The sequence below is a fragment of the Prionailurus viverrinus genome, chromosome B3, assembly GCF_022837055.1.
Source record: "Prionailurus viverrinus isolate Anna chromosome B3, UM_Priviv_1.0, whole genome shotgun sequence".
NCBI lineage: Eukaryota > Metazoa > Chordata > Mammalia > Carnivora > Felidae > Prionailurus > Prionailurus viverrinus.
In genome coordinates, this window is record NC_062566.1 from 67,747,167 (window position 1) to 67,761,416 (window position 14,250).

At 39.8% G+C, this 14,250-nt stretch overlaps 1 protein-coding gene across 6 annotated transcripts in view; it reads right to left on the bottom strand.

Annotated features, from left to right (window-relative positions):
* Window positions 1-14,250, bottom strand: part of CHD8 (chromodomain helicase DNA binding protein 8) — a 61,536-nt gene that overhangs the window by 45,222 nt on the left and 2,064 nt on the right. Inside the window, exon 1 of one of the 6 annotated variants that reach the window (XM_047861459.1) lies at window positions 2,603-2,689. The exons of 4 other annotated variants lie outside the window; for them this stretch is intronic. The gene's annotated coding sequence lies outside the window, so the exon portion shown is untranslated. Of the gene's footprint in view, window positions 1-2,602; window positions 2,690-14,250 lie in introns of those variants that run through there. One more of the 6 variants, XM_047861463.1, reaches the window with a different exon arrangement.

Below are 14,250 nucleotides of genomic sequence, written 5' to 3' on the forward strand. Positions count from 1 at the left end.
ATGTTTAAGTTGTCCTTGACTCTCAAAAGATGAAACCTTCTCCCAACATATCTCTAATTTTCTTCACCCCTCCATCTATTCCTACTTCATGGGTCATCCTGGCTATATCCGCATCTGGTCTATTCTACCAAGCTCATGTATCACATGAATTCTCTTTCTATGGTTGAAATCCTGGTAGTAACAATAAGTAGATGTTAAGCATTCAAATACACGAAGCACTTAGATATCCCTCAGTAAAACAACTGCCTAGATAAAGAAATCATATCAGCCTTTTTTCATAGCGAGAATGAAAGGCTGGTCCTGGCCTATCATTGCCCCAAACAGAAACATATGTATATGCTCAAAAGGAAAGACAAGAGTTTGATGATTGCACTTAATCACTTACTATAATTTTAGTTTTTTTTTTAACATTTATTTTTGAGACAGAGAGAGACAGAGCATGAATGGGGGAGAGTCAGAGAGAGAGGGAGACACAGAATCTGAAACAGGCTCCAGGCTCTGAGTGGTCAGCACAGAGCCTGACGCAGGGCTTGAACTCACAGGCCACAAGATCATGACCTGAGCCAAAGTCGGCCGCTTAACCGACTGAGCCACCCAGGCGCCCGATCACTTACTATAATTTTAAACTAATGACAGAAACCTTGGTGGGGTGGGTAGGAGTTGGGGAGAAATGGAACATGCTAGTAAGTTAGAATCCAAGGCTACCTATCTATAATCTCCATATAACAAGTCAGTTAATGCTAGACAAATACTTTATACAATAGCCTTTCATTTCACCTCCAACTATTCCTCCTCCATGAAGTAAGGATAAACCGATGTTCTTCTGCAGATTTATCACCTTTACTATAGCTCTTCTTGGTTTGTTTTTGTTTTTTAAGGAATCTACAAAGTCTCAACTCTCCTGTTTTTATTTATTTTACAGGTCTCCTTCTCCTGGCCCATTTCAAAAACACCTTGTCTGATCATAAAGGACTTTGTTTCATACTATTATCTACTTTTCATTGCAATCTCCCCATACCTTTCAACAAAGCAGTGATTCTCAACTAGGGGCTGAAAAGTATGTGCAGTTTGGAAATGTGTACTCAATGTCATAATTTTATATTTATCAAATGGAAGAGGAAAACACATCTCATTGTTTAGGTATACTAAGTGAAACCAAACAAAATCTTGGCCACTGAAGATCTGTAAAAGGCAACCGGGGGATGGGGAGATGGGGGAGGGTGATGGGAGAAGCATGCCTGGTTTAGAAGGCTTACCAAACATCTCTCTGGTAGGATAAGATTTCTTATGGTCTCTCAAAAGGGAGTTTATCATAATTTATTGTTTACGATGGATGAGAAACACTGCAACAGAGATTAGTCTAGCTGTCTAATAGATAAAATTACATAAAATGAACTACAAACATCCATTCTCCAGACTTATCTGTACTGCCCACCCTCTTAGAATATAATGAACTAATGCCACAGTGACAAATACTGACATTTTTTGGGTAATATGCACTTCCAGAAAGTACCACCCATGCCCAGTTAACCTTTTGACTGCTCAAAGATTTGGAAAAGAACTATTTTACTTCAAAGTACAAATGTTGTTATTGGAAACTGTATCCTTTCAAGAGGATCAGCTGAAGACAGACATATACACATGTTATTGAAACACAAGATAGGTAGAAGCAGCTCAATCTAAATGAGAAATCCCTTGAAATAACCGGAAGGCCTAAAATGAAAATCACCAACGTAATTTTTGAAAAGAAGAATTTAAAAACTGTACCATGGAGACATTTATAAGACTCAAGGAGTCTCAAATCTTATAAAGAAATGGGAAATAAGCATCCAAGGTGAATGTAATCACAATTTAGGGTCAGCAAGGGATCAGGATGGAAGGACACAGACCCTAAGAAATGGAGCTCTCAACTTGGAGCCACTCAAGATTTCCTCAAGAAGATCAGGATCCTAGGCCATCTTCTATATCTTCACCATTCCCAATGCCAAATGTGTGGCTACTCTGTTTCTGTTTTCCCAATTACTGAAGGAAAAAGCACTCGCACCTCAATCAGAGGTATAGACATTTGGGGGCAAACATGGCTGGTAAAGTGAGCCTTTCTGAATAAACAGGGAAAGAAAGTAAAATAGGCAACTATGAAAGCTAAAAGCATGTACGTATATTCAGGGGTTAAAAGAGAAACTATAAAAATTATGTACTCATATGAAAGAAGAGAAGAAAAAAGGTAAGGAAGTGAGGGGTTGATTGAGAGGGAAACGCTACTGGAGGTGGGGGTGGCGGGGACCCGGGTACATTACCTGCTCATACTGCCGGGGTTGGTGCCAGAAAGGCCCATACAGCAAAGGGGGGAGATTTCAGGCAACTGGCGCCTCCAAAATGGAAATGAGGTACATGCACTTGACGGAGGGAGCTAGCGGGGTGCCCTCCAGGGTGGGGATGGCCAAGACGGGAAGATGCGGGGGGGGGGGGGGGGGAAGGGGGGGTGTGGATACCCGGGTGGGAGCAATGTTAGGGCGGAAGCTACAGGCTGGGAGGCCCAGCAAAACCTGAAGGAGAAAAGAAGCTGTGCCTCACCCCAGCGGGGTAAGAGAGGTGCCTTTACCTGCAGTGGCCGTGGGGGGCCGGTTCGCCCCTCTCGCTGTCTCTCCAGCACCAGTTCCCCCCCTTCTCCTGCGCAACCTAACTTGATGCTCCCGCCCGCCCCACGTCCTCACTGGCCAAACCCTACTGCCACTCACCAAAGGCGCAAGGACGCAAAACAGCGCAAAGGGCGGGACTAGAGAGAGCTTCCCCCTCCCCCGCCACCGCGGGTTAGGTTGAGAACGCACGGAGAGGCCTATCCGGTTTCTAGGGCCGAGGCGAAGCCTGCAGCTTGCTTGAAAAAAAAGGGGCCTGGCCAGAAGCACAATCTCCTGCTGCGGGAAACTAGTCCTGGGGATTAAATTCCCTACCACCTACACTGTATTCTGAACACCAAAGAGCGTAAACTTGGGAGGGAGGGTTCCACACTATGCCAACTCCGCCTCCCAATGAATCCCCTACCTTCTAGCAGCCCTGTCTATCCCTCTCTTATAGTGACTATGCCGGATCCCACTCCCCATTAAAAGGGGCCAAATCTTAACACCATAATGGGAATGAGTCAGCCTAGTTGCTGGAATATGGGGCCTTTTACCTTTAAAAGATAAGTACTCTTTCTGCCAAAAACATAATGCTGGTTTGTATTCTTGATACCCCAACCTCTGGGCAGCAGTATCACTTTCTGGAAATTAATCCCAGGTGCCCTCTAACAATTCCCAGACCCCTCCCTTCCAAAACACACATCCACTCCTCACCCCTAAACCTGATCTCTGACCCCCACATCACTTCTTTTGAAATTCAGCCTGTTTGACATATTGGCCAGTATCCACTTTGCAATGTCACTTCGAGGCCACTCTAATTCCCAATGAACCTAGCCAACCCCAGAATGATGGTGCCCAAGCTTAAATCCCTCAAAAGTAAACGATTGCTAAAAACAGCTGCTTACCTCCTGACCACTAGTTTCCCCTGAAATGTAACCAGCCTCAACAATGAAATCCTATTTTCAGTACTCTAAGACACAACTGAGGAAAGAGATCAACTTGGCCTTAGATTTCCTACTTTTAAAGATCCTAGCATTACTGGTATTGTTAGGAACACCCAATAACACTCCTGTAAATAGCAATTCTGTTTTCCCATTCGCTCAGACTTAAAACCTCAAAGATATCTCTGAAACCTCCTGTATCCACCATCCAATCATTTGCCAGGTCCCACTGACTCTTGCAATATATCACACATGGATTTTGGAGCTGGCAGGGCCTTTGGCAATCATATCAAGTCAACCCTCTTGTACAGATGAGAAAACTGAGGCTTACAGAGATGAGTGATTCAACTATTAAACTAAGAAGAAAGTTAGGATTCATTATCTGACTCTCTTATCTCTGCTGTCACCTCTTTATTTATGCAGTTGCTTGTGTAAAAAAAAGAAACTTCATAACTGATCCCTTTTCCTATGAATCCATTCTGCTACCAGATTAATTTCCTAAAACACAGTAAAGTCAAATCAGTCTCTTGCTTATAAGTGTTTGAAGGTTCCCTGTTACTTAAGATATAATCTTAAGACTACATCTTGCTTTTCCAATCTTATTTCCCATTATTCTACACATATACTAGCCAAAAAACAAAATAAAAACCCCAATTTATTGTTGTCATATATTTTTCTCATATCCTAGCTAATGCTACTGCCTTCAAATTATATTCCATCCTTCTTTCATTTATTTGCCTTATCAAAATCTTATTTATCCCTTAAGATGGACATCAAATAAATACCTCTTCGTTATGTCTACATTTATTGAGTGTATAATACACTAATGTGGAAATATTAGAGAATCAAAGGTGAATAAGACATAATTTCTACCCTCAGAGAACTCACAACAGGTAGGAGTGTGTGTGTGTGTGTGTGTGTGTGTGTGTGTGTGTAACACACACACACACACACACACACACACACACACAAATATATACACACAGACTGCCATTAAGTCTCCTACCTTGGGCTATTCTGCAAATATAGGAAAGGGGCTTTTGGTTGCTGAGCAGAAAAAAAATCAAATTTCCACTATACAGCTTTTTTCTGGACTACCACAGCAGCCTCCTAAAGTATTTCTGTGTCCCTAAACCCTCATTTCCCAGATGTATTCTCTATTCAGTAGTCAGTTAGCTAACTGAAACGCAGTTCTGCTCATGTCATTCTGTTTCAGTGGCTCCTCATCCGCCCATCAGAAAATGCTTTAACATGGCATTCAAGGCCTTCCTTAAAGGGTCTGGCCTTAATCTATTTTTTCAATCTCCTCTAATTTTGTTGTGATTTACACTTTGGTAATACTGAACTACAAAGTTCCTTAGTTTCCTCTAATGTCTCATGCTGTTTGCCATTTCTGTGCTTTGTTTTGACTTTCCTCTTATCCCTACTGCCTGAATACTCCTTTTTTGTGACCCACTTTACTTCCTTAGTTAACTCCTCCTCATCTTTTAAGAAATTACTTCCTTGATAACCTTTTTCTTCTACCCTCTCCATATATATGTGTGTGTGTGTATATATATATATATATATATATGGACAAAAAAAGCTGTATAGTATAAATTTGATTTTTTTTTTTCTGCTCAGCAACCAAAAGCCCCTTTTCTCCAGGCAGGAGTCTCAATGGGAGGCTGGATCTTACCTCCCACTATAGGGGAGTGGCCTGTTGGAGAAGATGGGAAATTGGATGGTGGGGGGGTCACCTCCTTTTCCTGGCAAAGACAAAGTACACATGTGACCCAAACTACTTTAAGTGGACAGTCCTATAGGGAATTTTGACTTTGCAGAGGTAATGCAAAGACCCAGAACCAACTCAACAATACTCAGCAATGGAAGACACTTGAGTTCTACTATAGCATCCTGAACAGACTATTCAGCGGTGTTAACCCTGGACATGTTCTCTATGTCTCTAACCTCCCTTAGTTTTCAGATCATTTTCTAAACCAGACTGTCTAGCATTCCCACTGATTTTGTGAGCTGCACAGTATCATTCCAATAAATCCCCTTTCTGCTTAAATTAGCCAAAAGATGATTTCTGTTGTTTGTAACCAAGAACCCTAACAAGGAGATTAGTGCCTGAATCATAGCAATGTGGGTCAAAAGGTAATGATAAGAAAGAAGGGACAGAGCTGAGTAATATTTAGGGAATAAAAATCCATAGAACCTAAAGTTTAGAGAAAGAGGAGTTTAGCTATGTTTAGTCCAGCCATGTTGAATCTGAGTTGCCTAGAGCAGTTCAAGTTAGTAAAATTTGATAGGAGATTGGATGTATAAATCGGAAAGTTGGCTTGGTGATAGACTTAAAGTACTCAGTATCTAACTAAAAGTGCTGAGTGGAGATTGCCCAGGGGGTATGTAAAGCAGAGCAAGTATACAAAAAACTGCATCAATACCATTGAGAGACAACAGAGAATGCTGGAGTCTGTGAAGGACTGAAGAATCCAAGAGTGTAGCTGCTAGTCAGCTCTAGTTAATTGTTGGCATATGGAAATGCACACCCAAGGTTGAGAGAGAACTTCAGATTTTTCAAATGCCAGAAATAGAGTTTTATGTAAATCTAGGTTTTAAATGTAGACAACTAATTTTTAAAAAACACACTTTAAACACTGCAGGCTAACCAAAACACGTAGTTGGAAACCCAAGTGTTGAGATTTTTGATTCAGAGTGAGAAAAGTTAGGAGGAACCCAGGAGAACATCAGGATTTAAGAATTGGAATAAGCGGGCAGCATACAACTCTTGATCTTAAGGTTGTGAGTTCAAGCCCCATGTTGGGCACAGAGCCTACTCAACCAGTGGGTGGAGGGATGGGTAAAATAGGTGATGGGGATTAAGGAGTATATTTAGTGTGATAAGTACCAGGTGTTGTATGGAAGTGTTGACTCTCTATATTATACACGTGAAACTAATATTATACTATTTTAACTAGAATTTAAACAAAAATTCAAAAAAAATTTTTTTGAAGAGTCAAATAAGCTACACCTAAGTAGGTAGAGAAGGAAAAGCTAGAGAAGCAAACAGTGCAAGTCACAGAAGCAAACAGAGTAGGGAACTGCAGGGGGAAAGAGTGACCAATTATATCAAATAAAGCAAAAATGTCTGACAATATAATAATTTTTAGGGGCGCCTGGGTGGCGCAGTCGGTTAAGCGTCCGACTTCAGCCAGGTCACGATCTCGCGGTCCGTGAGTTCGAGCCCCACGTCAGGCTCTGGGCTGATGGCTCAGAGCCTGGAGCCTGTTTCCGATTCTGTGTCTCCCTCTCTCTCTGCCCCTCCCCCATTCATGCTCTGTCTCTCTCTGTCCCAAAAATAAATAAAAACGTTGAAAAAAAAATTTTTAAATGTCCACTGGATATAATAATTGAAAGCCTTCTTAATTCCTACTTTTCACTGTCAAACCCAAGTAATCAGTCCCTTTTGAGCTTTCACGGCTTTTTTTGTTAAGTATTCTTTTAGGATAAGTATCTTCTACTTTATTATTTTAGTTATATTTGTACATGGAGGTATAATGAACATTGAATTCAGAGGGACATGGATTCAAATTTCTGTCCCACCAAGTACATTAACCTTTCTGAATCTAGTTCATTCTTCTGTACAAAAGGGAATCAAGTTACAGTGCCATTAATGAGGATTAATGAAACACCTAACACAGTATTTGGCACATAAACACTATGTCCTAGGAGGTACTCAACTAATGTTGCTGGATATATCGTCGGGAAAAAAACTTACCTACCTAGGAGATGCTAGTCAGTCTTAGAGGGGATCACCTCCCAGATTAATGGCCTCCAAAATAATTTGTTAATTTCAGCCAGGTAATATCTATATTACTTGAATGTACACTCAGGCTCTCTTCCTCTATATTATATCTAACTTAAGGCAAAAAGGAACAACTACAGTTTAGATTCTAGAGTCTGAAGATTATGTTCAACTAACTGGCTTTAGTCAGCCTAAACCTGCTCTAGATAGATGTTCTAAGTCACTAGTATCCAACCTTAAGTGGTGAGAGACCTAAATTAAGAATCTCAGGGATCCAAGAAGGATCACATAAATTTTAGAAAAACCATTCCCACTCTCACACACTTTTTTCAGACAGCTTCCAGGACATCAGGATGACTTTTCTGGTTTTCTTTCTACCTCTCTGGCCACTTCTGCTTTGCTACTCTTCTCTACCAGCCTTTCATTGTTGAAGCTCACCAAGGTTTGGTCCTAAGCCCTCTTTAATTCTTTCTGTACTTTCTTTTCAAGAATGTCTAATTTACATACATGGCCTCAACTATTATTATTTCCTTCAACAAATGATCTATATGCTTATATTTCTCATTTATATCTCTGGGCAAGAGGTCAACCCTGGACTCTGGACCCCATACATCTACTTGCTTACTCAATGGCTTTTCTTGGTAGTGTCTCCAATCTCCTTGGCTTACTCACTTGTTCAATTCTCCCTATAAAGGCTTATTACCTCAAGGAGGCTGATTCCTTGGTAGTCTGCCTAGTCTCCTTCATCCCCACCACCACACATGCACACACACAAAGAGGGTAATCATCTTCCAACAGTCACGGCTGCAGAGACCAGAAAATCTCTTCCTTACCATCATATACATTATTTTAAAATCCTACCTTTACCTCCTAAATATCCCTCAAATGCATCCACTTGTCTCCACTGCCATTCTAGATCAACTTACCATCCCTACTTCCCTGAACTATTATTCCAAGTGTCTTCTAACTGCTTTTCCTCCATTCTGCCTATTTAACTCTAACTTACCCTTCAAAGCTCATTTCGACATCATCATTTCAAAGAAAAGCTTTTCCTGATGTCACAACCAAAAACAGCCAAATTTATTGAGTGTATATTATGTGCCAAGCATTCTTCTAAACAATTAAAATTCATTAACATATTCAATTTTATTAAGTCTGGAATCTCTCTTTTTTTTAACAGACAAGGAAACAGGCACCAAGAGATTTGCCAACATCCCACAGCTAGTGAAAAATAGTACCACATTCAAATTTAGGCAGTGTGGCTTCAGAAGTCACATTCTTAATCACCTTACTGTAGTATGCTTTAGGTTAGATGCCCCCATGATAAATTCTCCTGTAATATCCATAACTTTATTTTTGTAGTGAGATTAAATAACTGATTATAGAATCAGTTGTTTGATGTTACTGCCTCCGCCATTAGAATGTAAGTTCCACAAAGGCAAAAACTGTGTATGACTTATTACACTATTTCCTTTGCTTCTCAGGTGGTAATAGGCATTTAATGCACTTTTCTTGAGGGACTGCAATTTCTTTCCTTTTTTTTTTTTTTTTTTTTTTTTTTTTAAGATTTTATTTTTAAGTAATCTCTACACCCAATGTGGGGCCTGAACTTACAACCCAGACATCAAGATATCAAGAGTCGCATGCTCCACCAACTGAGCCAGGGAGCGCCCCGGGAGTGCATTTTCAACTTCTAGCCAAAGGTGTGTGGGAGTGGGGCTGTGGAGAGGTAATGGGGAGGTTTCTGAGCAAGAGCAAGGGCTTCCCTCAGACTGCAGATAATAAATGGGCAGAGGCATGTTTCCTACCAGAAACATTCATTCAGAAGACGCATTATAGAATCTTCACTTTTGAGAACGTGGAGTTGACACAGCTTTTACATATACTCAAAGGGGTTACATACAATATACATAAAAGACTATTTTCTATAGTGTGATAATCAGTATTGAAAATAACGAAATTTTAGTTACCTCCTTTAGGCTTGGGACCATAAAGCCTCAGTGGCAGCCAATTTAAAACTGCGGCAAGAAGCAAATAGATGACACTATACCCATATGACCCAACTAGGGCATGGATTCATTTTCAAATCAGCCTCAATGTAGATTTTTTTTTTCCAGTAAAACTCTAGAGTTTTCCCTATGTCTGAAGACAGAAAATAAGAGCCTGATCTTTAAGGATCATGGCCCATAGGTCGAGTTAGACTGATCTGGAAAAGTACTTCTTTGCTGGCACATGGTCACCAAGGTGAAAATAACATTCTGGGTTCCAGCTGAAGAATATCTAACTGGATCAACATATCCACCTTGTATGATGCCACTTTTGGGCATCTGGTATAAGTAACAATATATACAATTTAGGTAATAAAGTCCTGGGCCTCCGTATGCTCCCCCCATCCCCACACACATAGCACTCTTGCAGGCACTTTTTTAACTGAGCCAAGTGTACATACATTTGCTCAGCCTAACAGAAAAATATAAACTTTTACTTAATTATTTGAGATATTATTTTCACTGCAACATTTATGTTTAAAAAAAGTGTATGTGGCGAAGGGAGGAGAAACATTATAAACCACTGTTGTTATCACACTTGGGCTTCCAGGCACAAAAATGACCTCATGGGACATGGGACTGATGAAAATTTAGTGAGCTAGTTTGACTTGCATTGGCTAAAAAATGGAGTTATTTGGAAGACTGACCAAATGTAGTCTTTGTACATTTGTACAGTAACCTCTGTAGAGCTTAGTACTTCATATATCTTATCTTTAAAATAACTTAGGTTAAATAAAAGAAACAAACTATTATTCTTTTTTTTCCCCTTTTAACAGAGATACAAAGACAAAAATTAATTTTTGAAGAAAGGTTCTTCAACTGCTTAAGGTACAGCTTTAACAGGCTACAGAATGCTTACCTGTCTAATGTCGTGGTCAAAGACAGTTCTCTCACAGGGGTCAGCACTGAACTTTTCAATGGGGGGGAGGCTGGCTAATGAATGGGGTTTTGAAGTCGGACAGACCAGAGTCCCACTCCTGGCTAAGTTACCTAACCTCGCTAAGTCTTATTTTTCCTCTTCTGTAAAATGAAGCTACTAACGTCACATACATTTCAGGGTTCCTCTGAAGACTAAAAGATAAGGTCCACTGTTTGGCACATAGTAGGCAAATGAAAAGGAGTTTATTATTCCCTATGCAATAATTTGAAAGAGTACCATTAAAGGTTTCTCTCAAAGCAAAATCACTCCTTAGAGACTTGGCTGTGCTGGTCTACTAAGCAGAATGGTAGGATACTGAAATAGATGTAAAAGTTTCACAATTAGAATAGCAGGACTGCTGGGCGAGATGAAAAGACTCTGAGAAAGCAGTATAGCCCTTTAACCTTAAAACCACGGAACAGACTTCAACCAGCACTGGTGTCTAGGGCAACATTCAGGTAATTCAATTAATCATTTTTTGTGTTTGTAGGAATGATGCCAGTGTCTTTCTCACAGTACTCCATTTACTTCACAATGCCTGTGGTGGGAACATAGAAGCCTCCAATTGACTAGGCTGCCCCTTGGTAGTTCACATGCTTCCATCTAACTGCCTCAACTTTTGACTCCCATGACTTTCAGAAGAGCAGTGAATGGAAACAACCATTATATATATGTGTGCGCGCGCGTGCGCGCGCGCACACACACACACACACACACACACACACACACACACACACACTTAGGCCTCATGAAGAAGGTGCCCCCCAGTAGGAGGCACACCTGAAAAACAGGCACTACATTTTATAGGAGAACTGATGTATAAATAAAGAGCTGACTCATATGCTCCACTCCGCAGACAAGAGGAAAAAAGAACTTTACTGAGTAGAAGCAATGAAGAACGTAACACGGATGAAAGGTCCATGCTCATGCAACTTGGTAGCCCCTATTTAAAAATCCAGAAAAATCAGGGCATCCGGGTGGTTCAGTCAGTTAAGATTCCAACTTTAGCTCAGGTCATGATCTCGCAGTTTGAGAGTTCAAGCCCCACGTCAGGCTCTGTGCTGACAGCTAGGAGCCCGGAGCCTGCTTGGAATTCTCTTTTTCTCTCTGTCTGCCCCTTCCCCGCTCACACTCTGTCTCTTTCAAAAATAAATAAATAGGGGCGCCTGGGGGGCTCAGTCGGTTAAGTGTCTGACTTTGGCTCAGGTCATGATCTCACAGTCTGTGAGTTCGAGCCCCGTGTCGGGCTCTGTGATGACAGCTCAGAGCCTGGAGCCTGCTTCAGATTCTGTGTCTCCCTCTCTCTCTGCCCCTCGGCTGCTCATGCTCTCTCTCTGTCTCAAAAATAAATAAAAACATTAAAAAAAATTTTTTTTAAATAAAGACATTTAAAAATAAATAAAAATAAAAATCCAGAAAAATCTTCCTATCAGTTTACGTAGGTAGATGTTTTACTGATGTGTATCTGATATCTGTATCAGAAAGTGAAAATTACATTCTATTAGGAAATTCTGTTATGATTTGGGCTCTAAATAGACAGCTAAACCACTGAAACCACTGATTTCTTCTAGAACAACCAAAATGAAATTCCCATGTCACTAATAGACAATGTACCTCTGAATACCCATGTCCCAAAGGAATAAATCCCCAAGATGTAGTGTATCCCTAAAGTATGTCATGGGAAGAAAAAAAAAAAAAAATGAAAAGCAGGATATTCCAAAGGTTTCTATAACACCATGAGAGACAACTTGAGAAACTTGAAAGACTTTACAGCTCCTGAATGATGAAATTAAGAATTCAGTTAATATATCCTTTCTCAGAAAGATTGAGTTTTAGAAGAAATGTAGACTCTCAAAACAAAAAGGTGTTTTTATGGAATTACAAATTACTAGAATATTGGGACATTATCAAAAGGATTAGAACTACTGACAAAAGGATTAAGTAGCTGACATACAGAGGAGGAAAAAAAGCAGTCTTATTATTTTGTAGTAATTTCAGTAGTATGTCATTTAATTACCTTTTTAAAATGAAATAAACTTTGAAAAGACCAAATGAAATGAAGCCATACACAATAAACTTCTATGGAAATGTACAGAGGAGATAATTCAGGGATGTTTCCATTCTTTCAATGATAAAGCCAATCTTTTCCTAAAAACTATGCATAAGAATAAGTAATTTTTAAAACTTTTTCTTTAATGTTGATTTATTTTGGGGAGACAGAGAGAGTGCAAGCAGGGGAGGAACACAGAGAGAGAGGGAGACACAGAATCTGAAGCAGGCTCCAAGCTCCAAGCTGTCAGCACAGAGCCCAACACAGGGCTCAAACCCATGAAGTACAGGATCATGATCTCGTCCGAAGTCAAATACTCAACCAACTGAGCCACCCAGGCTCCCTAATTTTTAATATTGTCTTTGAAATCTTTTTGTACATTTACTTGATGAGTGAGTGTGATGCTCTGGAAATTCTTATCAAACAAACAAGTGAGAATATACTTGGATAGTCAGAATTTGAAGGCGCTAGAACATTGTCTAGATTCCCTGTGCTGCTCTACTGCTTGGAATATATTCCAATATATCCACTGCTGCTGAACACAAATGTAAAACAATTATCTATGCCAGTCTACTTTCTGTTTGTGCTGCTGGATATTTTTTTTTATTATATTATATCATACATGGGTGGGTAAAAATGACTTGCTTTTTTTTTTTTAAGTCTCCTGCTGCACTCTTAAGGCAACAATTAAGATATTTTAAAGTTAGTCTAAAAAAACAACTGAATAAAAGGCATAGAATATCAGTCTAAAAAAAAAGATACTTTAAAGTTGACCACTTATGCTACATGTGACATTAAACAACCAAGAGCCTATGTGAAGGATAGAAAGTAATGGATCATAAAAGGGCAAAAGAAACATTACCTACAGAAGAGCTTAATGACAAATCTGGAGACTAACACACTTTGTAGTTTAAATTTAAAACACCCAGTAACTACAAAGACATAGACTTACTTTGCAACATAAATACAATGAAAATCTTAAAGGCAATATGAAATAGAGTGAAAGAACACACACAAAAAGCTACATTACAACTTGATACACTTGCACAAACAAAACAAAACAAGAGGTTAAGGTGAGGAAAGGTTATCCAGGATAAAATTCAGAATGTAATAAAGGATTAAATAAACCTTTAGGCCAAAATAAACGGTTGATACAACAGCTTTGTTTTAGAAATATACAACTGAGTACAAGGTACCAAAAGAACACATCTTAAAAACTAGGGTCTCTTTACATATCTTAAAAGGCTTCAACAATGGGGCACCTGGGTGATTCAGTCAGTTGAATGTCTGACTTCAGCTCAGATCACCACCTCTTGGTTCATGAGTTTGAGCCCTGCATCAGGCTCGCTGCTGTCAGAGCAGAGCCTGCTTCGGATCTTCTGTCCCCCTCTATTTCTGCACCTCCCCACGCCCCCCTGTTTGCTCGCTCTCTCTCAAAAATAAATATTTTTTTAATAAAGGTCTCAACAAGACATAAGCAAAAAAGGCACAATATCAGTGAATTAAAACAAAAAGCAAAGTGAACAAAATCATAATAGAAGGATGAAAGGAAAATCACCAACTTTGTGAGGAAAAGACAAAAAATCAACTGAAGAGATAATGAAAAGTTCAAGTAAAATATGAAATGATACTATATCAATGAATCGACTGCTAAGGTAAAACAGTAAATACAGGTGAGTCACAGTAGGGCAAGGTAGGTCACGTGAAGACCACAGATCAGGGACTCGCCCAAATGCAAGTCCAGAAGTAGAGTGACTCCTAGGGGTAAGGGCGGAGGAGCCAGAAAATATTTGTCTTGTTTATTCTCCTAAGCTCAATGTAGGCTTAGAAGACAATTTAACTCTTGCAAGGCAGTGGACAAACAGTATCTTCAAAGCATAAACA